The sequence below is a fragment of the Pristis pectinata genome, chromosome 8, assembly GCF_009764475.1.
Source record: "Pristis pectinata isolate sPriPec2 chromosome 8, sPriPec2.1.pri, whole genome shotgun sequence".
In the NCBI taxonomy this organism is placed as follows: Eukaryota; Metazoa; Chordata; class Chondrichthyes; order Rhinopristiformes; family Pristidae; genus Pristis; species Pristis pectinata.
Genome location: NC_067412.1, coordinates 23,237,101 through 23,263,450, shown reverse-complemented (window position 1 = coordinate 23,263,450; position 26,350 = coordinate 23,237,101). Strand labels below are relative to the sequence as shown.

The window sequence follows — 26,350 nt, the reverse complement described above, 5'->3', positions numbered from 1 at the left end:
ACGGATTAGAAGTATTCACTTAAAACCTTGCATATCCCCTAGCTCCACATATGGATTTCCCCTTTAGTCCCTTTATGGGCCCCTCCTTGCACTTTGGGATCCTTCTTAATCTTGTCTGCCAGTGATATTTTGTCTCCCCCTAATTGAGTTTTTTGGTACCTCTCCCCTACATGTTATGTACTCAAGTGTCTGTAGGCTCTATAGTATTGCTGCTTACAAATGAAGAACTTTAATCAGAATACTAGGGACTGTAACTCTCTAGAGCCAAATGAGGGTGAAGAGAATGGTTGAGAGTGAGATGGCAGTTTGAGTGAGAGAGAAGGTGAGACAAACAAGAGGTGGAAGTGCTGGAGCTGCCAGTGGTCTTTGGCACTGCAGTTGAGATTAGATAAGAACATGCAAAGATCTAAAACCTGTTTCAGGTTCAATTCCTGGATGCCTGTTTACTGCTTTCACCAGTAAAGTGAACTTGGCACTTTGGTGCACGCATTCAACATTTAAAACGAGCCCTGTGCCCAGCTTGTGCTTTATAATCATCCCAGCCAGGTTAGGGCTTGGGACCAGAACTTCAATGAATCGAAAGCTGAAGTGAACAATTTTCACCAGCAGCTGTAAAGAGAAATGATGGCAAACAAAAAGCAGGCACTATCAGACCAGGCCTTTATGACCGGAGTACTAATCTGCTTTAAACTACAATTTGTCTTCTCAAAGAGAGATGTCATGTTTCACTGGTGCTGTGGGGATGCATTGCAGACTAAAACAATTCAATATATTTTAGTGAAAATGTATTTTTTCTCTGTAACAGGAATGTTATGCTTGACATGATTATTGGCAATCATGGTGTCAAAGTTTCTGCACTTGATGACCACAAACTTTTTGTAATCCAATCCAATCTAAATTTAATTATAAGCCTTCACCTGGTAACATTTTGTTCTTGTACAACTGGAGAGAAGCCAAACTGATGAGTAAGGCTGTGAAGTTTATTAGACTCTCATATTTAATATTGGTGATAATATTTTTGATTTTAGAAACTGCTTTTGGTGGCTACAGATACAAAGGTTGCAAAACTTGTAAGCACTGATTGAAAGGTGACATTTTTGGAGTCCTTGGTGTGTCACTGTTCTGTTTCAGGAACAGCAGGCATCACGTTCTTGTTGAATCCAGCAGTTTGACACACAATTGAAAGCTCATCACCCAGCCCTTAAGGACACAAGCACACACGAGCTCCAGTGCTCTACTGTTTATTTCACCATGGCTGCCCCTGTGATTCCCAAGGGCAGGAAGAGTGCTCCTAAGTTTAGTGGCAGGGACTCTGAGAGGCTGGTGGATGACATCACCTACAGGAGGGAAAGTGGGGGCGGAATAATAATGTAGCACGGGGACAGACAATTTTTCTTTTGAGGACTAAAACATCCCTTCTATTACAAGCTTTTGGCTCCCCTGAAAGAGATCCTCCAGGGTTACAGAGACTTGGCTGGGATCTCTCTCTGAGGACATGTATTCAATGAGGCAAATGCTCATGCCTGCTCCTGGGTCTGAAAGAAGAGTAGTAGAAGCCTCATGTCATTGATTACGGTGTTTGGCTGTCCTCCCGAATGCGGCAGTGGCAAACTGCAGGATGTGGCAGACATCGGATGTGGGCTAGTGTGCTCATGAGACTAGGACGTTGAGAGTGAGAGTAACCTGATCCTTGCACCCTTTGTCTTCCATGAAGAGGAGTCTTAAGTCTAGACAAAGGAGCATCAGAAGGCAGTTTTAGTGAAGATGCAAAGAATGGTCTGTATTTGATGTGCATAGTGTACAAAGTAAGCTGTGGGTGTGTAAAGGGGTGTGTAAATGTCTGACTGTGAATGTGAGGTTATAGTACTTGTCCTTTTAAGTAACATTCAGCATTTACAGAATAAATGTTGGTTGTTCTGTGAAAGAACAGTGGCTAATGTTATTTGGACCACTGTGCATGAAAATTTCACTGGAGACATATTTAGGGTGTTGCAGCACATTTTGTGTTGTTTGGATAAGGTGGACACTGGACACTGAAGAAACAGCATTAGAGAACAAGAAAATCTTGAACCAAAATGACTTTATTAGCGTTTGACCTTAATGCTCCAGAATTAATTAATGTGGCATTAATATGATTTTCAATTGCACAATGCTTGTTCATCCAGTGCTTTGTTCACAGACTTTTACCCTTTATAAATTTCAAAAGTAAACTTTATTCATAACAAAAAGATATATTCAAAGAACAAAAACAGTGCAAAATACAAAAGCTTAACATTCATGATTGTTACATTCAGTACTGTAAAATTACAAAGAAAAAAGCACACAAACAAACATAGCACTATTGCCACTAATGTGGCTCCCTGAGGTGATAACCTTTTCATTGTTTGAGGGGCTTCCCCAACCACCTCCGCCCCTCCATATGCAGTAAGAGGAAGGAGCCTAGACTGTGGTCCTTCACCATAGAGCCTTAGCATTGGCTGCACCTAGCTTCATGCATCCCTCAGCACATATTCTTGCAGCCTGGAATGTGCCAGTCTGCAGCATTCCCTTACAGACAGCTCACTGTGCTGGGAGACCAACAAGTTTCGGGCAGACCAAAGGGTGTCTTTCACCGAGTTGATGACCTCCCAGCAGCACTTGATGTCTGTCTCGGTGTGTGTCCCTGGGAACAGCCCGTAGATCAGAGAGTCCTCTGTTATACAGCTGCTGGGGATGAACCGGGACACGGACGCTTGCATCCGTTTCCACACCCTCTTTGCAAATCCACAGTCTGCAAAGAGGTGGGTGACCGTTTCCTCCCCCCCACCACCCCCACACCTCGCAGCCTTCCCGAGGGCAGCATGCATTGGGGGTGATGTGTCGTCTGTAGAGGAAGGCTCTGACTGTGAGGGCACCTCTCACCGTCAACCAAGCGAGGTCTTGGTGCTTGTTGGTCAGATCTGGCGATGAGGCATTCTGCCAGATGGTTTGGATCATTTGCTAGGGGAACAAACCCACAGAATCCAATGTGTGTCTATCCCGCAGTGTCTGTAGCAGATTCCACGCTGACCACTGTTTGATGGCTTGTGGTCAAAGGTGTTTGCTTGGAAGAACTCTTCCACAAAGGACGGGTAGTGCGGCAATGTCCAGCTGACTGCGACGTTGCACGGTAGAGGGTCCAGGCCTATTTTCTGGAACACCGGGGACAGGTAGAACCTCAGCACGTAGTGACACTTGGTGCCCACATACTTTGGGTCCACACATTGCCGATACAGCCACAGACGAAGGTGGTCATCAGGATGAGGGCAAAGTTGGGTACCCTTTTGCCCCTATTCTCAGGGGACTTGTGCAGCATGACCCATTGGATTCACTCCATCTTGGACCCCCAGATAAACTGGAAGATGTCCCGGGTGATTGCTGAGGCAGAGGATCAAAGAACAGGCCACACCTGCACCAAGTACAGCAGCCTTGAGAGCACATCGCACCTGATGACTGAGATCTTCCCAATTATTGACAGAGAACGCCGCTTCCACAAACCCAATTTTTGTTTTACCTTCCCAGTCTACTCCAGCCAATTCTTGTTACATGCCTCAGCCCCTGCGAACCAGATCCCCAGCACCTTCAGGTAGTCGGACCTGACGGTGAAGGGGACATTGGATTGATCGGGCCAGTTACCAAAGAGCATGGCCTCGCTCTTCCTGCGGTTGACTCTGGCCCCTGATGCCAACTCGAACTGGTTGCTGATGCTGATCAATCTGCGAATTGACCGTGAGAGTTTCATGTAACATCCACACATTGCACTGAAGCTAATTATAGTCACCGCCTTGCCCATTTTTAAACGCAGCCATCCCTTTGTAATCTTCATATTTCTGTTAGTGAGAGAAAGTGCAGGGTGGAAAGTTTCAAAAGTGATAAAGCAAATGAAATAATGAACAATTGAAAGCAAAGAAACACCTTCACCTACGCACAATTATTGTGCGTGTATGAACGTTATACATTTGTAGGTATGAGAAAAATGTATTCTGGAATATTGCATTTATTGCAAAAGTTTTTTGTAGCAGTAAACCATATGGATCTGAATGGCTAGACGTATAGTTCCATTAAACTACCCATTTTCCACTTCAGTATTATCACTTCTTCCATGTGAGAGATATTCTTCATTAATGTGTTAACTAATTTTATAATTAACGTCAGAAGAAACTTCCAACTTTTGTTTTAATGGAGATTGAAATAATAAGTGATCATGTCAGTTTTCAATTCTATCTGCAGTTAAGTGCTCAAGGCCACTACGCCTACCAGAAACATTGGTTTGAACTGTTTATACTCTTCATATAAAGTCACTTTGTATTTTTACACAGAACTGAGAACGTCTAAACTGAATCTGAATCTCAATCTCAATTGTGCAGTCGGAGCAGGTACAATCTGCCTAATTACCCAGGCTGCATCAATACTCTTCACTCAGCTATACTCATTAAACATCTTTCTTTATTCTAGCAACTGCTGCTAAAAAAAAGTCAAATTTATTTGAAGCAAAGCTGGAAGAAAAAGTCTCACAATCTTTTGTCAGGTAAACTTTATAGAGTGATTTTTTTTAAAGCAAAGAAGCTGTGAGAGTGTGTGTGTGCATGAGTGTCTGCATCTGTGCATGTGGGTGTGTGTTTTTGCATACATGCATGTGTGTGTGTGCACAGATGTGAGTGTTTGCATGTGTATGTGTGCACGTTGGTATGCGTGCATGTATGGTTATGAGGACTATGGGGTGTACTTACTTTAAGTGGGCCAGACAAGCACAAGTGTTATTTTGGGTGTCTTTTGACACTTGCTCTATCTAGATATTGGATATGTAATGCCATATTTTTGAGTGCTACATTTTACAATTTTAATGGAAAATCAAACAATTGAAACTTGTGGACTTGGTGTGATTTGCATGATTTTCTTTCCAAGTATTCTATGTATCTGAGGTGCCTGCAAGGCCTGCTTTAGCATGAATTCAGGAGGACCTTCCTGACTGAGTCTCAGCTTGCCCTGGGAAACTGAGTCAGGCGGGTCCTCTAAAAGTAGATACTTCCTTTGGACTTCCCATTCCACTGTACAAGCTCATTATCCTCTTTGAACACTTCCCCTACCACTGACCTGCTGACTTAAATTGACACCATCCTCCCCAACAACCAATCTGCCTTCTTGATAGAACAGCCCCATGACTGCACCCCCATAGCCCTACTATCAATGACATCCTCAGCTACCAATCTTACCTGCAGCTATATATTCTGACCCTCAACAAACCAGAGCAGATGATCCTCACTACACATTGATTGGTCCTAAACTTCTCTTCCTCCACACATTCCAACCCATCCTGTCACTGGTCTTTTTAAACCCCAACCTTTGGCCTACACCCAGATCCAGAACCAGTCTCAGACTTGCCTGATTTTAATTTGCGTGCTTTGCGGCACTGGAGAGCATGAGCGAAAGGCCTTGAGGGTTCAAGGCCTGTTCAGCAATGTGCAGCACTTTGGGCCTTGTGCAACCGAGCTTCCCAATGGCAGGGCTATGAAGTGACAGCTTTGTGGGTACCAACCAGTATGCAGACAACTCCTCTTTTAATTCCCAGGTTTGGGAGTGTACAGGGCTCTGTGATTCCATTCATTATCTAAAATTATTTACAAAACAATAGTTGGAGTGTTCAGACCATTTTCCCAATCCCGTCCCACTGGTGAGTGCCAGTTCCAACTTTGCCATACAAACCTGACAGATTAATTTGACTTATTCACCTCTACTGATACATTGGAAGAGAAACTGCTGGCAATGTGAATCCCACTCCAGCTTTCCTACTTGAGTTTCAAGGCTCCTGGGAAATTTACAGGAATGGGAATACTGTGCACTATTGGGTTTCTGCATCTTCAGCAGTAGCCAGCGAATGTAACCCATAGTAGCTTCCTTCAATGTAATTAAATTCATTAATGAAACAAATGAATTGCAGGTGCCTGTAAATATTAATGATCTCACCTGATTATCACCTGAAGTGTGTTGAGAGTGGAATGTGAATGTTTTAATTATTAACCACAATAAGCTGGAACATTAGAGTAGGGGATTCAGGTAAATGATTGTTTTCAATTTGTGTGTTTTTTTATATAAGAAAAACAAATGAGTAGAATTTTAAAAGCTCTAATTACAACTTCTGTTTTGCTTATAGCTATTAACTAAAGAATTACGTTTTTCATAGCTGTGAGAGAGAGAAAGAAAAAATGCACTCAGAAACCATTCACAATGTAACAAATTAAATATTCATAGAGATTGCTTAGAAAATCAAATTTCAGAACCTCATCAGATGGGAACGTTTACCATTTCAAAGCTGTCAGACATTGAATCTCTTACCATTCAGAGGTGATACACAGGGATCCCTTTCCGCAAAGGAATGTCATCTTTTTGAACAGCATTTGTTTACAGGCAGATCTGTTAGACATGGGATCCCTCTCCATCTGGAGCTGTCACATATTGGCCACTCTCCAGCCAGAGCTGTCATGCATGGATTCACTGCTATAATATAGGAATCTCTGTTCCCCAGGAGTGACGTACATGGGATCATTCTTCACCCGGTACGATATCACAAGGGATCCTATTCTACAAAGAGCTATCACACTGTTTTCACACATGGAAACCTGCTCCATGTAGAGTTGCCATACTTGGGACCTCTATTCATTCTAGTGCTGCACTCTGTCCCCTGTGCAGACAAGTGAAGTTTTGCCCTTCCTTCTGACTGAGAGACACCATAGCCGTGTAATTAGCATGTATAGCACCTGTTTTCTTGGTACCACATGTGCCAGTTTGTTTCCAGCTTTGTGCAGGGATCAGAGATGCACATTATTGGCACGGTTCACTCTCCCCAGCAAATTGGTCAGTGCTCACACATACCAGATGCATGCAGAACGGTTGATGACTTCACTCCTCATACAACACTGATTTGACACCAGCGTTGCCAAAATGAGCCACAGCACTCCATCTAATACAGTGTGTTGATCATGCATGCAGTGGTGTAGTGATTAAATTACCAAAACAGTAGTCGGAGTTCTGGATCATTGATTCAGAGAGATGAGTCTGAATCTTACAGTGGCAGCTGGGGATTTTATATTCAAGCAATTAAATGAGAAAAGAAGCTATTCTTAGGAATGTTAAGCACGTAAGTTCTAGATCGTCGTAAAAACACACCTAGGTTGCAAATGTATTTCAGGAAAGGAAACCTGTCAAACTTCCCTAATCTGGCATATATGACTCCCGATCCATCAATGTGGTTGATTCTTTCAAAGTTCAACGGCAATTTGGAATGGATAAAAAATGCCAGCATTGCCAGTGACATCCACATCACGCGAAGAAATAAAGTCAAACGCACTGGTGTTTAGCAGCAGGAAATGTCCACTCCCATCATACTACTATTCACCAACCCAACAGAATCCTTAATGATTTAGGATTTTGGTGATTCACTTGGAGGAGAATTGATTGAGAGAATTGAGGAGAAAATTAATTATAGTTCAGGGAATTTTGTGATTGGAGCTAAGAATATATTCTCAGGTAGTACTTCTGGACAAACCTGTTTTCTGCCCAGGTTGACTGCATCAGTTGCAGCCACAGTAGTGCAAGGACACCTTGTTCAGTAGCTGTGAATTTGATGGCACCCTTAATATCTTCACCTTGGGGTCTTTCTAGGCTAGTACTGTCGTAGTCGGCAACTTACAGCAAAATGTGTATGTGTTTGCGTGTGTGCATGTGTGCTCATGCGTGTGCACATGCATGTGCGTGTAGAAGTTCATAATAGTTTGTGCCTTGCATTCCAGGGGCTCGCATAACAACTTAGTATTCACCAGTCCACTGCATTCTCCATCTGTCAGTTATTAAGCCAAATCAATATGTAATGGCTTAAGGGCAAGGGCTAACTCCTGTGCACCTTATTTCAGCGTGGGATTCACACACCAGAGCAGAACCTCTTGTAGGGAGTCACATAATAATATAATCCACATCATAATTAAGAACATCATGGTTTATTTGAACAGTAATTTTGCAGCATGATCTCTGCTGGAGGTGCATTGCAATATATCTAGAGAGGGACAACCCTTTCCTTGTGGCTTGTTGCAGTCACAGTCTTGCAGTCATCCGGATTTAGCCCATGCCATCAACTATGAAGGAGGCGGAGGAGGAAGAAAAGGGAAAGGCAACATTGGGAGTGAAATGTAGTTAAGGAGAGATTGATTGCTGTTTTGATTTCCAGGAAGAGAATCAGAAAACAAAATGTTACTGCTGAGAGGATTAGATTGTCAGTAGTCAGTAGCTAGTCCTTAAAATTGTTCAGTTTCGTGCTGAAAGGTGGCAAGTAGCGGTTTGCATCACGCAAGCAACGTCAGTTTCCAGCCAGAACAAAGGTATCCACCCATCACTAACTTTAAATGGTATCACCATATTTTGACTTTGTGCATATGTTTTAGTTGGTGTTCATCAAAGATAATATTTTTGTGTTTGTGTCAATGATTCTGTTGCCAAAATATTGTTTTAAATGGGGTTCTCCAGGATGCATCACATATCCTGAATAATCACATGGACAGGATATACTACCATCCTGCAGAAGGACAGATTATAGGGGAGCCAAGAGCAAAACAGTCTAAAAGGGTGTTGAATTATATGCATGTAAAAGCATGGAGCCTGGTAAATAAGGCTGGCAAATGGGAATCCAATGTTGTTATGTGATATGGGGGCATAACAGGGGTTCAAAGAAAGGAGGGATCAACAGGACACATGGGGATGGAGAAAAGAAAAGGTAACTGTCCTGATTAAATAAGATATTATAACACTGAGCAGGGTGACAATTCAAGGTGCCAAAGATGGAGGCTTTTTGATTAATATTAAGGACAAATAGCTGGTGTTTATTCCACTCAGTGCATAGTATAGACTACTGAAGGGGAGAGTGGAGCAAAATGGCATATAAACTACAGCAAAGTATAAGAAATGCAATGTAGTGATAATGGAGAATAGACAAGAATTTGTAACAGAATAAAGTAAAAAAAAAGGGAAAAGTATTTGGAAATGTGTAAAGGAGAATGGGCTAGAAAGTCAATTAGACCTGTTTCTCACTAGGTTTTCCTGACCTCCTGGTAGCCCTCTCCCACTGTCCCACCCCACCCATCATTTCTGAATCAGAATCAGGTTTATTATCACTGACATATGTCGTGAAATTTGTTGTTTTGTGGCAGCAGTACAGTGCAAAGACATAAAAATCTATACGTTACAAAAATAAAAAATATCGCAAAAGAAGGAATGATAAGGTAGTGTTCATGGACCGTTCAGAAATCTGATGGCAGAGGGGAAGAAGCTGTTCCTGAATCATTGAGTGTGGGTCTTCAATCTCCTGTACCTCCTTCCTGATGGTAGGAACAAAAGGACGGCATGTCCCATATGGTGAGGGTCCTTTAATGATGGATGACTTCTTGAGGCACTGCCTCTTGAAGATGTCCTCGATAGTGGGGAGGGTTGTGTCTGTGATGGAGCTGGCTGAGTCTATAACCCTCTGCAGCCTCTTGTGATCCTGTGCACTGGAGGCTCCACACCAGGCTGTGATGCAACCAGTCAGGATGCTCTCCACCATACATCCATAGAACTTTGTAAGAGCCTTTGATGACATACCAAATCTCCTCAAACTTCTAATGAAATAGAGTGCATGACTGCAATAATGTGTTGGGCCCAGGATAGGTCCTCTGAGATGTTGATGCCCAGGAACTTGAAGCTGCTCACCCTTTCCACTGCAAAGACCCCTCATTGAGGACTAGTGTGCGTTCTCCCTTTCTGAAGTCCACAATCAGTTCCTCGGTCTTGCTGATGTTGAGTGCGAGGTTGTTGTTGCGACTCTGCTCAACCAGCCGATCTATCTCACTCCTGTACGCCTCCTTGTCGCCATCTGAGATTCTGCCAACAACAATGGTGTCATCGGCGAATTAATAGATGATAATTGAGCATCTGTTCATTGGCAAGATTCACCTGAAGCTGAAAGAGTGTGACTTTCATAGTTGGATATCCCTTTAAGAGCTCAGTGCCAAAGTTACACTTGCTGTGCTACATAGTGACAATTGCTGAGAATGTGTAACGTATTAATAGCACAATACACAGTACCAGGGTGACCTACAGCACTGTGTTAACATGAAAGGAATATCATGGGGCAATTTCTAGGCCAGCACTTGAATCAATTTGTTCCAGCCCAATGAAGAAGGAAGCAGTGGTGAATTTACTTCAGATGGAGCATGGTGAATGGAAATCCATTTGGGGATGAGTGATCTTAATAACTTCAGGCACATCATAGTTATAGAGAAAAGGACAAGGATATTCAAGCAAAGAATATTGAACAGAAAGAGGACTAACTGGAAAAAAGTTGCAAAGATAAAGTCCCAGTAGATTGGAATTAAATACTTTCTAGACAAAACTGAACAATTCATAGAGAAGTTTTAGATATGAAATTAAGAATCCCATGAGGGTGAAAGAAAGGGCATCTAAAACTGGAGTTCCCTGGATGTTTGGCGACATAAAGGTTAAAATGAAACATAGAAAGAAGGCTTATGATAATTATAAAATGAAGTAGCAAAATAAACCGAAGAGCAAAAAGTACAGAGCAGGTTTGCTAAAAGAAGTTAGAAGGCAGTTGATTAATGGCTCGTAGGAGTTTAACATGTGAATTGTAGAAGGGCATACAAAGGAAAGGTGGGTTCGAATGGGGAACTGAAAATACATTTCCCTTCAATGCCTGAGGACGAGGACAAGGTACTGAATGCATACTTTGCACCTGCATCCTACAGAAAAGATGCTGCTGCCAATGTAACCATCATGGAAGAGGCAACGGCATTGAATGGACTAAAAATGGAACTGTGAGGAGGTACGCAAAAGTTTGACAATCCTCAAAGTAGGAAAGTACAATTGGCCGTGTTCGATGCACATTACATTAGCGATATAAGAAAGGTAAAATACTGGGGAGGGTCTGACCATACTCATCCAATTCATTGGGGGTTGGGGATGGAAAACTGCAATCATTACATAAGGGGGATACAACTGAGAATTTAGATACTAGACAGCCTAACCTTAACATGGGGAAACCTTCAGAGAAAATAATGTAGTATTACATTAATTGGCATTTGTAAAATAAATGGCTAATAAATGAATATTAGAGGAAATTTGTGAAAGGCCAGTCATCTTTTATTTTATTAAACAGGAATGATGAGTCCATTGCAGTTGATTTTGTGTTAAGTGGACTTGTAAAAATTTTGTTAATTGACCACACAATAATATGGAGAGCAGAGTTCACTTCTATTGGATTAGAGGGATGGGGAAGCATAAATGCAAAATTGACCAAAGAAAACAGAGTATTGTGATGATCAATTGTTCAAACTAAAAGAAGCACACAGTGTTGCCTGTGTTTTACTAGGCAGTATTACTGCCCACTTAATCTGGTGTTAAACCTGTTGCAAAATATGAAAAATGGAAAGAATTCACTGGACAAATATCCACTTAAAACACAGTCTGCCTCTTCCCTTACCCGACTAAGCCACAACACAAACTTTAGCATTTATCACGTTCTTTAAAAAGCTGAGCTCTAACTGGAATCATTAAATCATAAAATTATACAGAGCTGGAGGAGACATCTAGCCTATAGCGACTGATGGAGTCTAATAATTACTGCCATTCTTCTATTATTTCTCCTGGAAATTGTTCCTTTCAGATATTTGCCTACTTTTAAACCTACTTCCATCACACTTTCATATGGTGTACTCCAGATACAACAACATGCTGGCGAAAAAATATTTATTCCTATCGCCTCTGTTTTTATCTATCTGTCATCTTCAATTTGCATTCTCGGAGAGCCAACTCTGTTACAAATGGAAATATTTTCTCCTCATTTACTCTATTGAAACTTTGAACATTTCTATCAACTTTTAACGTTGTGTTTGCAGGAGAACATCTTCAGCTTCTCTGTTCCCTCCGCATAACTGAAATTTCTCATTCTTAGCATCATTCTTGTAAATCTCTTTCAAACTCTCCTCAAGACTTCAGCTAACACCTGGAATTGTTCATAATACTGTAGCTACTATCATGAATTCACAGAATACGTTGAAAATACTGGATCTTTTAACATGGTATTTTCTTCTGCATTTCAACAACTTGTATTATTGCAGATTGTTGCAAGCAAATCACCTAATACGTCTCTGAGGGCTTGAAGCAGATGGTTTGATCAGACTCAGGTGTCATTTTCTGTACAGGTATCTGAATATGACTCAATGCGAAGTGATACTATCTGAAGCAGATGGCAACATTGTCAATTTCTGCATGTGACAGAGAGATTTCCAGACCTGTCATTACATTTAATATGAATTGTTTGGTAAGGCTACAGGGGATACATTGGAAAAAGCCATGGAAAATTATTTGATGATGTCTCTCAGACTGCTGACTCTGGTCAATAACAGCAGGTCTATTTTCCTCTTGATCAATAGGCCCTCACATCCAGTACCAGCAGAAGTTGGCTGGTTAGAATTTGATTTACTGATGTAATCAAGTCTCCTTGTGATATCTCACTTGTGTTTCCAGCCACTCCCTACAGATGCATCTTCCATCTTGGTGTGCAACTGACAGCATATCTTCTCCATCTATTAGCCAGTTCTACCTCTATAAATATCACCCACCTTGGCTCACCCACTGTTGACACCCTCACTAATGTTTTTATGACCTCTGCACTTGTCTATTCCTATGCACTCCTGACCAGCTTTCCACTTCCCACCTTAATAAAAACTCAATGCTCAAAAACCCAGCTATGTTTGTTCACATATCACCTTGCTAACCGACCCTTGCGTTGGCTACTGGTCAGGCAATGTCTCAATTTAAAATTCTGAACTGACTCTTCAAAGTCTCACCCCTCCTTCTCCTGTAACCTCTTGCACCCTATGCATTCCTCCCCTGCACCTCTGCATTTACTTGCTCCTATACGTTAGGCCATTTCTTCAGCTCCTGATACTAAAGTTCTGGAAGTCCCTCCCTCGGGCTCTCTTCCTTCTTATCTCTTTCCTTCTCCTTCAAGTTTACCTCCATTACTGTTCTTTAGCCATCTCTGCATTTATGGCTCGATGTTGCTTTCTTTTCATTAGTGCTCCTGTGATGCACTTGGGATATTTCACTATATTCACTGAAATACAAGTTGTTCTTGTTACTGACAAGTTTGCAGATATTATACCAGTTCTTTCCTTAAGCATCAGCTGAATCAAGCAATTTTTTGTCTCATCTACCTGTCACTCCCGTACTCATTAACTGTCTTTCTACCTCTGCCTTAAAAACATTCAAAGAGTCTTTTTCCATCAACTTTTGAGGAAGAGGGTACAAAGGACACACAGTCCTCTGAGAGAAGAAAAAAAATACCTCATCTGTCTTATTTGGGTGACCTATTATTTTTAAACAGTGACCTCTACTTCTAACTTATCCCATATGATTAAACATCCTCTCCACATCCACCCTGTCAAGACTTCTCAGGATCTTGTTTAAATCAAGTCACCTCTTGCTCTCATAAACTCCAAAGAAGTTTCCAGTGTTCCCCAGTCTAAGCTACTCCATAATATCTTTAAACAAGTAATAGAAATACAAACTTATTTATAATTAAAATACTTCACTTAAATAATATCTCATATATCTGAAAAATAGACCAATGTTCATTGTTCACTTTCCAAGCATAAACACGTATTTATGTACTTATTTTCTGCTTCTAAATCTTTAATCTTTATTCCAATCAAGCTTCCTATTTATCCTTCTGCCTGGTTATTACAAACCCTTTACTTAATATATCTCTTCCATTGTCACAGTGTCTGCTTACTTGTGATGGGCTTTCTTGGTTTTTTGGACAATTGAATTTTGAGGTCCAGTGGTTGGCCATTAAGCTTTTGGAGGGTTAGCATCATTTCCAGCTCCAGAAATGAGGCCCAGGTGTTGAAGAAACTTTCATGTTGCTGTGTGATAGACAATCCCAGAAATTTTAACCCACTGACAATGAAAGTATGGAAATGTATTTTCAAAACTGAAATATGTGACAGTTGGAGGGGTATTCTTTGGTAGTGGTGCACTTAAGTGTCTGCTAGTTTCCTTCTTTCAGATGACAAGGCTCACTGGTTTTGGAGGTGTGGTCATGCAAATCCCAGTGAGTTGCTACAGTGTGTCTGGTAGATGGTACAGAGAACAGTACAGCACTGGATAGGCCATTCAGCCCACGATGTTGTGCCGATCTTGATGCCAATTTATACCATATGTCCTCATCCTGCATATCATCCATGTCCCTCCATTCCCTTCATATTCACGCGTATATCTAAAAGCCTCTTAAACTCCACCAAACTGCCTGCTTCCACTACTACCCCAGGTAACCTATTACAGGCACCTACCACTCTCTGCGTAAAAATACTTGCCCCTTTCATATTACAATCAAGTTATTCTGATAATGGAAGAAATTAGTGTTTAAACTGCTCATTGGTTGCCGATTAGATGGGCCATTATGTAATGGATGTAATGTTGCCAAATTTGTTGAATGTTGCTGGAGCTGCATATGTCCAGCAAGTGGAGAGTATTCCATCAAACTCCTGACTTGTCATTTGATTGCTGGAAATACTTTGAGAAATTAGGTGTAGAGTCCTTTACAACAGGCTTTCAAATGTTCTTGGCACCACAATATCCATATGACTATTAAGTTTCTAGTCAGTGGTGATCCTGATGATGTTGATGGTGGGTAATAGAGCCATGGTATTGAAATTAATTGTTGATGTTAGGTGGTTCACCTCTCTTGTTGGAAGTGGAACTTGTGCGCTGCACATTTCATTTGCCCAAATCTAAACGTTGTCCAGTTGTTGATGCATTCTGACAAAGAATCATTCAGAGAAACAAAGGATTGCAGATGCTGGAATCTAGATGAAAAACACAATGACTCTAGAGGAACTCAGCAGGCCAGGCAGCATCCGTGGAGAAAGTCCTGAAGAAGGGTCCTGACCCCAAACGTTGACCGCCTGCTTTTCTCTACGGATGCTGCCTGGCCTGCTGAGTTCCTCCAGTGTCATCATGTTTTTCATCAAGAGTCACTCAGAGGTGTAGATCAGAGTTGAGCACTGTGCAATCATCACTATTTCTTACATTATGCTGAAGGTCATGTCTGGGTTCAGGACACTGTCCCAAGGAACTCCTTCAGTGACTTGCACTTCATGACCTGGAGTGCAGATGACTGGTTTCCAACCTTCTTTCTACTAGTTATCCTCCTGCTTACCATTGACTTTACACAGCCGCTTGATGCTACACCTGCGGAAACCCTACACGCACCCCACCTTTGTAATTCAGCTTTCTTGTCCATTCTTGGCTCTACCTGGGGCTGAGTGATCCCAGCAGAACTCAAGGAGAACATCAGTGAGAAGGGGCATGAGACAACACAATCAATGATATCTTCCGTTGTTTTGCTAATCATTGAGAATAGAATGATGTGCTGTAATTAGCTGAAATATATTTGTCATGTTTTTTTGATGAACAGGACAATTTTCCACATGGTCAGTAGTTTTTATTCCCTATATTTCTCTCAGTTCTGCTGGAACATCTAGCTTAGAGGCATAGCTAGTTATGGAGTTTCCGTCTTCAGCAACAGGGAGGTATGTTTTCTGGGCCCATTACCTTCATTGTAGCCAGTGCAGTCAGTTGGAGCAAATTAAATTGGCTGAAGAATGGCTTCTGTTATGGTGGGGACCTCAGGATGGAAGATGTCATCAATGCTGTTGCCTCATGTTCTCTGCTGAGATGTATCTTTCACTGGATGAAGCCAATTACAAGTGCTTTAGCCTTGATCTTTGAACTAGGTGTTAGGCTCTATCATTCTTGAAGATGGGATGCTCTGGGAGTTGCCTCTTCCTGCACACATCATCCACAGCTGGATGTGGCAGGGCTGATCTGTGTCTCTATTTAAGTCTCATTGGCTCATCTCGCATCCATTCCCAGCAAGAAGCACAGGAACTCGTGCCTTGTCCTTTGGGCAAAGACTAAGGAGCTTGCCATCAAAGAAACCTATGCTGTTGGATCACACTTTGGAGAATGACAGGAGTGATGGTGACCCACGCGGTGGGGTGGCTGGAAAGATGTAGAGTGTGGAGAGGGATTTGAGGATGAGCATCCAAAGGGAGTTGAGTAAGAAAGACTTGGTGGGTTTGAAATGTCAGCTGAACAGGCAGTAAAGCTGTTGTTTCCCTTCATATTTGGGTATTTTTTTAACAAATATTCTTTATCACAATGGCTCATTGTGGTCCCTTTAAGGATCACTTGCCAGGTCACATGCTTCCCTGAATGGAGGCCACTCAGCATTGGTTTCATACTCAACAACCCAATCTTATACAGAGCACCTTCAGGAATCTCATTTGCATGTGAAAAAGACCAAATACCTGGTCCAAGATCTGATAACTTTGTGTAGCCAACTTCTGGGTATAAGGAGAACAGGTTTTTTGCCATTGAATTGGTGTCATATCCCTTTAGCACCCAGAAAATGAACCATTGTAGTTCGATGGTACTTCCAGGACGGAATGTGTTAATACTTGCAGAACATACGATATAAATTCTGTGTTGTTGTCCCAATATTTTGGAGAAGGAAGTTCAGCAAAGGGTGTTTCCTTTAAGAAATGAAATGGCTTATTCTGACTGAAGTTATGTTTGTGTGGGCTCTGTGCTCTACTTCTCAATGTGCTGTCATTATAAAATGCACTTGTTTTGCAAATGCACAGCAAATTACTACCAATAGAATTTTCAGCTGCCACACAATCTGGCTCTGTTCCCTTCTCTCCAGTGCCCACAGACGTTTAATGTCCATTGTCTATACGATGCCTCTTTGGCTACAGTTCCATCTGTTTTTGCTAATTAATACAGTAAAAGTTGATTTTCAAAATGGTTTTGTCAGGAGATAGTAACTTTGAGCTCATTTTTGATTAAGAACACTGTAAAAAGCAAAAACACCCCATGATCTCCAAGTTGTTTAATGAACTGACTCTGTGTCATTAGTTGAATATGGCTGAATCAATAATCATAAAAATTGACAACCAGTTTTAAATGGGTATAGGTACAGGAGGAAAAAAATCTAGGATTATTTTTCAATCTTCTGTTTACAGCACAAGTTGGTGCTGAAGCTCAATGCTTACCTTTTAAAAATAAATCACTATTTTAATATTGCATCACAAAGGAGTTAAGATTAACCTGTCACAACATGAAATTGCTTGCCCTACATGGAAATGCTTGAAATCTCTTCACCAACTATCCCCCTCGCCCTCTACCCCATAATCATTATCATAGACATTTGCTCAGAATGGCAGTGACTTCATTACACCACTGCATGCATTTACTAGATTTTTTCTCTTATTGACTTAAATGGGATTTTAAATCCATTTTCTTTGTTTAGCGGTGATTTGTTTTCCATTAAAATTAATGGATAAAATAGCCTAGCTCATTCCACAAGCCCGTCAGTGCAATAGCATCAGCAAGCTGCAATCACTTGACAGCAGCTAGCATCAAGCCTCGGAATGATGAGAACAATCTTAATGAATGTATCTGAAGAACAGGCATCAGGCCATTTTGATCTATCAATATATTTAATTTTTGCAACAGTGATATTAAATTTGCATTGAGAAGCATTTGATATTTTGAAAGTGTAAAGCTATTATAAAGTCTAAAATCAGGAAGTCCACAATAAAAGTCAGAGCAAGTGAAAATATTTGATAGGTTTAATAGTTTACTTTTTGTTGAATAATACCACAGGTGTGTTAAATATCAAATGTAGAATTTGCTTTCCAAAACAAATCTCGAATTCATACATATGTAAGAACAGCAGATTTCACTGAATGCTGTGGGTCCATGCTTTTGATCATATATCAGTGCTAAGTAACGAATATCAACACAGTCTACCCAATGTTAGGAAAACGGGCAGATTATTCTCATTGGCTGAGTCAGTAAGAAAACTCAGAAGTTACCTGGTGTATACTGATATCACAAGAAGGTAAAATGGTCTTGCATTTAATTCTATTTCAATATTTATTAATTTTTCTCTTTTGCACTGCACCACTTCACTTAGTAGGGCAGGATGTTGTGGACAACAATAGACTTTGCTGTTGATTTGCTGTGTGTCCAGCATTAGCTACTAGTAGACATGTATTTTCTTCTACCAGTCTGCCAGACTCTATTCCTCTTCGTTTGACATACTTAGGCACACTGACTTTAGCGCTTCTGCGCATCAGTGAATCTCAGCCAAAAAGGGTGGCAAAGTTCAAATAACATCTGAGGCTGTGATTCATACTTACAGCCTCCCTATTGGGAGTCCATCATTCAGTTGAGCTTCCCTATAATTGTAATAATTCTCTTTTCTCCAATGTGTCACATTTAAAATGAATAATCATGATAATCATAATTAGATAAGCATTAGAGTTTAGAGAACCATAACGCACAATATGTTGTGATACTGCTCAATGACTATTGTGCTATCAAAGAGTTATCTGCATAGATTATTTTCCTTGAACAATGATTTAGGATTGAAGGCATATAATGGATTTTTGATCTTGATGCTCTCAGTTCATCTGTCCTCTGTCTGAGGCTTCCCAGAACAATATAGCTAAATTTTTGGAAATGCATTCTGCTTGTTTATGAAACAGAGTAAATGTCAATAGCTAGTCTGTGTTAAAATAAACTGAATAATTATAATTGAAGCAACGTAAGATTAATGGGATGAAATTGAATATGGCTGGAATTTCAAAGTGCAACGCATCCATGTCTGGTTGACCAAGCGCAGGGCACAGAAAAATCTTGTGCTCCTGCATTTTTATCATGACCTCCAGCATTCTCCTCCTTCTCTTCCCCTTCCTTCTACACCTCCTGCTGCACAGCTGCAGGCAAGACCAATATCTGAACAATCACTTAAGTACCACAGAACCTAATAAGCTACAACAAAGTGAAAGACCTTTTCTGAAGTGCACCTCCACACTAGTCTAGGCATCTAAACTTCTTAGTTTGAACACCCCAGTGGTGATTTCCCCTATATTTCTTAGTGGTCCCTTTGTTAGAGTGAATTGCTCTTATTCTCAGAGCCCTATTGGAACCGACGGTCAGCTTCTTAAGGGAGCATGATGGGGCATGATGGCTGGAATATGGCAGGCACAGCTAAATCTTGTGAACTTACCTAGTGCTTTTACATTGATTATTACTACTTTATGAGTGTAATCAGCTGCACAGAGTTTGTGCATTAGTGGAGAGAGCCCCCTTGCACTTGGAGCAAAGGTCTAGTGAATCTACTGGTCCATGGGGAAGTCTGCTGTGTGTATCAAACAGTGGCCCATGTTACTTGGTGCTAACTGCACAAAGAGAAGGAGATGAATTCTCCTCTCCTTGAGCATAGAGCTTCATCAACCACTGAAAGAGCAGGGAATGTGTGTTTGAAGGTGAGTTCGTGATTGCTCAGGGGTAAGGTAAGTGCCAGGGGATGAGAGAGCTTGCTGTGGAGCAACCTATTCTATTTGGTCTGCTGTTGATTTTCCTGTCCACACATCTCAAAATTCTTGCCACTTTTCTAAGTATCAAAGAGATTTATAGCACAAAAAGAGGCCATTCAGCACATTGTATCCTGGGTCATTCACTCCCAGTGCTATAAGTTACCAACCAAATCAACAAAATACAACCCTTTAACAGTAGCCTTGAGCTAAGTGCACAACTTGTCTGTCACATGAACGTTGAAAATAGAAACCAGCTTTTACTAATTAGCTCCCTTCCCACTATTTGCACTCTTCTATCCATTATCATCTGCTCGTATTTATAAGTTGAGCCTTCTGCAGAATTGGAATGGTTATGTGTGCAGGAAGGATGTGGAGGCTTTGGACAGGGTGGAAAACAGATTCACCATGATGTTGCTTGGATTAGAGAGTGTTAGTTATAAAGAGAAGTTGGACAAACTTGGATTTCTTTCTCTGGAGCACCAAAGACTGAGGGGTGACCTGACAGAAGTATATGAAGTTATGAGAGGCACAGATAGGGTTGATAGTCAGAGTCATTTTCCCTGGGTGGAAATGTCAAATATCAGAGGATATAGATTTAAATTTAAAGGGGATTTGCGAGGCAAGTTTTTTGCACAGCGAATGGTAGGTGTCTGCAATGCTCTTTCAGGGGAGATGGTGGAAGCAGATATGATAGCAACACTTATGAGGCATTTAGACAGGCGGATGGAGGGATGGGATTAGTTTAAATTGTTATCATGGGCCAAAGGGCCTGTTCCTGTTCTGTACTGTTCTACCTTCTATGTTGTATGTGTGTTAAATGTGCTTTGAGTATTACAATCAGCCTGGCCTGAATTCACATCTTGTGCATCTATATTGCCTTCATGCAAGAATTGAAAGTGTTACCTTTTCAAACCAAAGTATAGTGGCTCATTATGTCTAACATTGAAGCATGGAGCTTTTCTACATTCCATATCTAATTCTAATGCTGAGTGGCTGGTTGTGAACATTATTGTCAGAGAGGGATAGGCAAAGATGTTGGCTGACTTAACTTTGCATAGTGCTTTGTGGGTTGGTTCTTCATTGAGGAGAAGATGATGTGCAATTTGGTTTGGAGAGATCGTAATAATGTGCTTTGGTCACCGTCCATCAGGACTTAGCTTGCGAATGACTAACTGTTTTATCACTGTTGTGTCACTATTGCTTTACTTGGCCAACTCAGCAGTCATACTGTTTCATTCTGATATATCCTACAACCATTCCCCAAGCTAATGACTTTCTTTTCCAAGGAGATCCAAGTTTTGAATATCTGTTGCGTTGCCAGTTGGTTTGTTCTGTAATCCCAGGTTCATATAATGCCTGGTGTCCCCTAGGAATGCACTTTTGGACAGCCTGTGTTAGAAAATATTACATTTACATCCAACTGAAAGCTATAGTCTCTGCAGTCAATCATTCTGAATCCAAATATTTATAGGAGCTTTATTTTCCTGGTTTGGACTGTAACCTCTGGAGGCTGAGAAATAGGGGAGCAAAATACACAGAGGATATTCACCAATGATAATGAGTCACGATGCTTTGATCACTCCAATAAAATGTTCATGGATAGCTGCTGTGTGATAAATAACAATATTCCGGAAGCTTTATTGACTCATGTGATAAAAATTTTACAGTCTGAGAGACCATTCAGCCCATTGGAGCCCTGCCATCTCCCTGTAGAGGAATGTGTTCAGTCCAACTCCCTTAGTCTTTCCTGGAGCCTTGCAATTTATTATAAATTATTATAATGATTGTAAATTTAAAAAATCACTTCAGCTGCTGGATTATTATTCAATGTAGACATAGATCAAGAATAATTTAAGACGTGATGAGTAAATCTAGTAATCTTGTTACTCCTGGGAGGGAGCGTGTCTGAGAGGAACAAAGGTTAGAAACAGTGTTACAGATCTCCATCACTGATGCTCACTCAAAGCACAGTGGCACAAATTTTGCTGGTAATTTGTTGGACGAGGAAATATGGAGCTTAAAGCAGAGAGAGAGCCACTTATCAAGATTTCAGACCAACTGGCCTGTAAGTGACTGGAATCCTAGAGTCATTCCTTGCTTCACTTTTGTTCTCATGTACATGTAGATGGGAATATACTTTTAACATCAATATCTGTTGGAATTTCGATCAACAGGGATTCAAGCATGCAATTTCCAAAATATGTAAGCAGGGGAAGGTATTAAATGGTGTTAAGGTGTCAATTTTATCTCAGTATCAGAGGTTGTAGATTCTAGTCCCACAGGGAATCCAACACACAATCCAAGCTTGCACTTTAGTTCAGTTGAGAAGGAGGCTAAACCATCAGAAGTATTCCCTTATGGATAAAAAACAAGTTCTCCACAACTTCTTACTTTGAACTCAGAAAGATCAGCCTCCAATGCAGCTGAACCTGTGATCACAGTGGAGGACGTAAGATCAGTCTTCCGGAGTGTGACCACGAGGAAAGCACCTGGCCCAGATGGTGTCCCGGGCCGCGTGCTCAGATCTTGTGCTGATCAGCTGGCAGAAGTATTTGCGGACATATTTAACCTCTCCCTGCTTCAGTCTCAGGTTCCCACCTGTTTTAAGAAGACCACTATCATCCCGGTACCGAAGAAAAGCAAGGTAACATGCCTCAATGACTACCGACCAGTGGCTCTGACATCCACCATCATGAAGTGCTTTGAGATGCTGGTCATTGCACACATCAACTCCAGCCTCCCAGACAACCTGGACCTACTGCAATTCGCCTATCGCCAAAACAGGTCTACAGTGGTTGTCATCTCCCTGGCCCTACACTCAGCTCTGGAGCATCTGGACAGTAAAGACAACTACATTAGACTTTTGTTTATTGACTACAGCTCTGCCTTCAATACAATAATCCCAAGCAAGCTTGTCACCAAACTCTGAGACCTAGGACTCAACACCTCCCTCTGTAACTGGATCCTTGACTTTCTAACAAACAGACCGCAATCAGTGAGGATAGACAGCAATACCTCCGATACAATTATTCTCAACACTGGTGCCCCACAAGGCTGCGTCTTCAGCCCTCTACTCTACTCCCTATATACTCATGACTGTGTGGCCAGATTCTGCTCTAACTCCATCTACAAGTTTGCAGATGATACCACCGTTGTAGGCCGTATCTCAAACAGCGATGAGTTGGAGTACAGGAAGGAGATAGAGAGCTTAGTGGAATGGTGCCATGACAACAACCTTTCCCTCAATGTCAACAGAACAAAAGAGCTGGTCATTGACTTCAGGAAAGGGGGCCGTGTACATGCACCTGTCTACATCAATGGTGCTGAGGTCGAGAGGGTTGACAGCTTCAAGTTCCTGGGAGTGAACATCACCAACAGCCTTTCCTGGTCAAATCATGAAAATGCCACAGACAAGAAAGCTCACCAGCACCTCTACTTCCTCAGGAGGCTAAAGAAATTTGGTTTGTCCCCTTTGACTCTCACCAACTTTTACCGATGCACCATAGAAAGCATGGCTTAGTACAGCAACTGCTCTGCCCAGGACCGCAAGAATCTGCAGAGAGTTGTGGACACAGCCCAGTGCATTACAGACACCAGCCTCCCCTCCTTGGACTCTGTCTTTACCTCTCATTGTCTTGGTGAAGCAGCCAGCATAATCAAAGACCCCACCCACCCAGGACATTCTCTCTTCTCTCCTCTTCAATCAGGTAGAAGATACAGGAGCCTGAGGGCACATAGCACCAGACTTAAGGACAGCTTCTACCCCACTGTGATAAGACTATTGAATGGTTCCCTTATTCAATGAGATGGACTATGACTTCACGATCTACCTTGTTGTGACCTTGCACCTTATTGCACTGCACTTTCTCTGTAGCTGTGACACTTGACTCTGTACTGTTATTGTTTCTACCTGTACTACATCAATGCACTCTGTACTAACTCAATGTAACTACACTGTGTAATGAATTGACCTGTACGATTGGTATGCAAGACAAGTTTTTCACTGTACCTTGGTACAAGTGACAATAATAAACCAATACCAATACTCTATCTGGAAAAAGAAATTCTCCTGGTGTCCTAGATCACATTTCAATAAACATTATCATAAATTATATTGGAGGCTGAAATAGATTGTGTTGGCTAATGGGCCTTGGGATCATGGTGCTTGATTAATGTGTGCCTGTTTGCCGCTGCTCAAATGGAAAATTCATGCTGCCTGCTCATTATCAGGATTTCAGAGATTGACCAGCAGTAACCACTCTGATTGTCTCAGCACATTAGTTTCAAGTTTCATGAGGGCCTTAAGTAGTTCGGGCTGATCAAAACTATCCCTGGATGCCCTAAAGGAGAAGTGTTTGGAACCATTGTGACAGCTCCTCTCGACCTTTTACTAGCTTGCTGTTTAGAGTTGGAGTTTAAAAGGATGAGAGATGATCTTCATGAAATGTATAAGATTCTGACAGAGCTTAACAAGGTAAATGCTCAGGGAATGTTTGCACTTGTGGGTGCATCTCGAATTAGGGGACATAGTTTCAGATTTAAGATGGCAATGAGAAGGAAATGCTTTTCCCAGAGAGATGTGAGTCTTTGGAACTCTCTACTTCAGAGAGTGGTGCAGGCTAAATCACTGAATATCTTCAAGGTCATGGTGGATGGACATTTGGCCCATAGAAGCATCAAGAATTATGGGGAACAGGCAGGAAAGTGAAGCTGAAGCCAAAATCAGATCAGTCCTTATCATACTAAAGGACAGAGCAGGCTTGAGGGGCCATGCGGTTTCCTCCTGCTCCTGTTTCTTATGTTGTTATGGCTAAAATGTGATACCTAGGTTTTTAGATGTAGCAATGATGAGTGTGGTGGTCAAGCTGGAGAAGAGGAGAGGGGTAGTGAGAGATGATAGCAATCAAGATCAAACCATGCCGATGTGGATTCAGTGCCATAAAAAGTTGCATGGCCTCTCGTGCGGACAGTGTCACCGATGCCATATCCCATCAACTGCATCCTTAACTCCTTGCAACTCTCAATATGTTACAGTCTGCACTCTCGGCCCCCAACAATCTCTATCAATCATAAGTCAGATGAAATAATCAGGTGGCCCACCTTACCATCACTCACTTGCTACCCCGTATTTCCTTACACCATAGGAGGTCATTTCACCCCATTGAGGCTCGCAGAGCAATCTCAATTTCTACCAATTTTCCCTGCAACCCATTTTCCCTGCATTCCCATCAAGTCCCCAGGAGATTCTATCATCCAGCTACACACCAGGGGCAATTTACAGTGAACAATTAACATACCGACCTGTAAGTCTTTGGGATGTGGGAAGAAACCAGAGCACCATGCAATTAGAGGGAGAACATGCAAGCTCCGCGCAAATAGCACCAACTACCAGCTGCAGCACTGTGCTGCCCTATCACTGTGCCATTTACTTCCATCTTCGCACCGACATTTCACAACATACATACACTACCGACTATTCGACCAAGGCAGACATATCACCCAGACACACTGCACATCACACACTGAACCATCTTCCTTTCTTTTACAGGACAAGTTAGTGCATTATAAGTGCCAGCAGCAAAAAATAAAACAGCAGGGGCCCTTTGTAGCTGCAGTGCTTCACCATCCCCCAATTCCTGGAGAAGAAAGTCCTGGCCATTGCAGAATCTGGCCAATGGTGGCACTGAGCCCAATGAAGACGATGGAATGTTCATTCCTAATCCTCTCCTTGAAACCCACTTACCCCTTATTCTACAAACTCTTTTGATTATGTCTCAGATGATGAAGAAACGTGCACTTTTCACATTCTGCTCCCCTCTTTCTTCTCACCATGATACTAATTTGCCCTTCCCCCTCATCACTTCACCTGTTCAAATAGTCAAGAATTCCAATCTGGCAGATGGTTGCTTAGTTCCAAGAGAGTAAAGATGAGAGCACTCTGTCACTTGATCTGATAATCCTCACCTCCAGTTCAGATACCATCATTTTGATTTTGTAAGTGTTAGCTTCGAGGTGGGATCTGTACATGGTGCATGACCATCCAAGTCAGGGACAAAAATACATCTGGTATCAGTCTCAGCTGCACTTTGGGACTCAGATGAGGATTTCAATGGGGGCCACTGGGAAGGACCCAGAAACACCAAAACTGATGTCCATCATGACTTTAATAGGCACTGACAACACCTTTCTGATCCTCCATGGATGGAGTGTAGAAGAATCGTGTGACAAATCCCCATTAAGAAGTCCTGTTGAAATGGAGGCATTGTTCTTCACTGAAGTGCATGTGAGAATATTACTTTCCTAACACTCTTGCTGACACCTCTCCTCCACTTCTTCTCTCCTCTGCCCTGGTAGGTTGTCTCATTCTGCTGACCCTCTCTTCATTCTCTCTTTCAAGTTAAGCACGGAATGCAACTATGACCAGTGTACCATGTCCAGGAGCAACACTGCTCTTTCGAAGCTTGAATTCAACAATACCATCACCTTGTCCTAAAAATCCAGACAACGTTGATTATCAAAACTACCACAAGGTTTAGAAAAAGAGTAACTTACAACACAATCCTATCTGCATGCTGTCAATCAGTTATCAAAGTATTCCCTCAAGTCACTGACAATGCCTTTAAATAGCAGAGGTTGGGAACATGATGGGGGCAAGCCCTCTTTCTGCTAACTGGTAAATCCTCCGAGTGGGATGAACAAATGGCATTAGCTACATCATTGTGGTCCAAATGGTGTCATGGAGATCAAATCAGAGTTACATACTGTTTGGCGTTGCAATCCACGTACTCCACTGTGGGAGGGTATCACGTGCACTACCACCCTTCCCAACATGGTGG

General features: G+C 41.8%; 1 protein-coding gene across 9 annotated transcripts in view; it reads left to right on the top strand.

The window, feature by feature from the left end:
* The window catches only part of rbfox1 (RNA binding fox-1 homolog 1), a 1,151,227-nt gene that overhangs the window by 681,559 nt on the left and 443,318 nt on the right, over positions 1 to 26,350 (top strand). The window contains exon 3 of one of the 9 annotated variants that reach the window (XM_052021441.1): positions 4,474 to 4,546. The exons of the other annotated variants lie outside the window; for them this stretch is intronic. The gene's annotated coding sequence lies outside the window, so the exon portion shown is untranslated. The remainder of the gene's footprint in view (positions 1 to 4,473; positions 4,547 to 26,350) is intronic. 9 annotated transcript variants of the gene reach the window in all.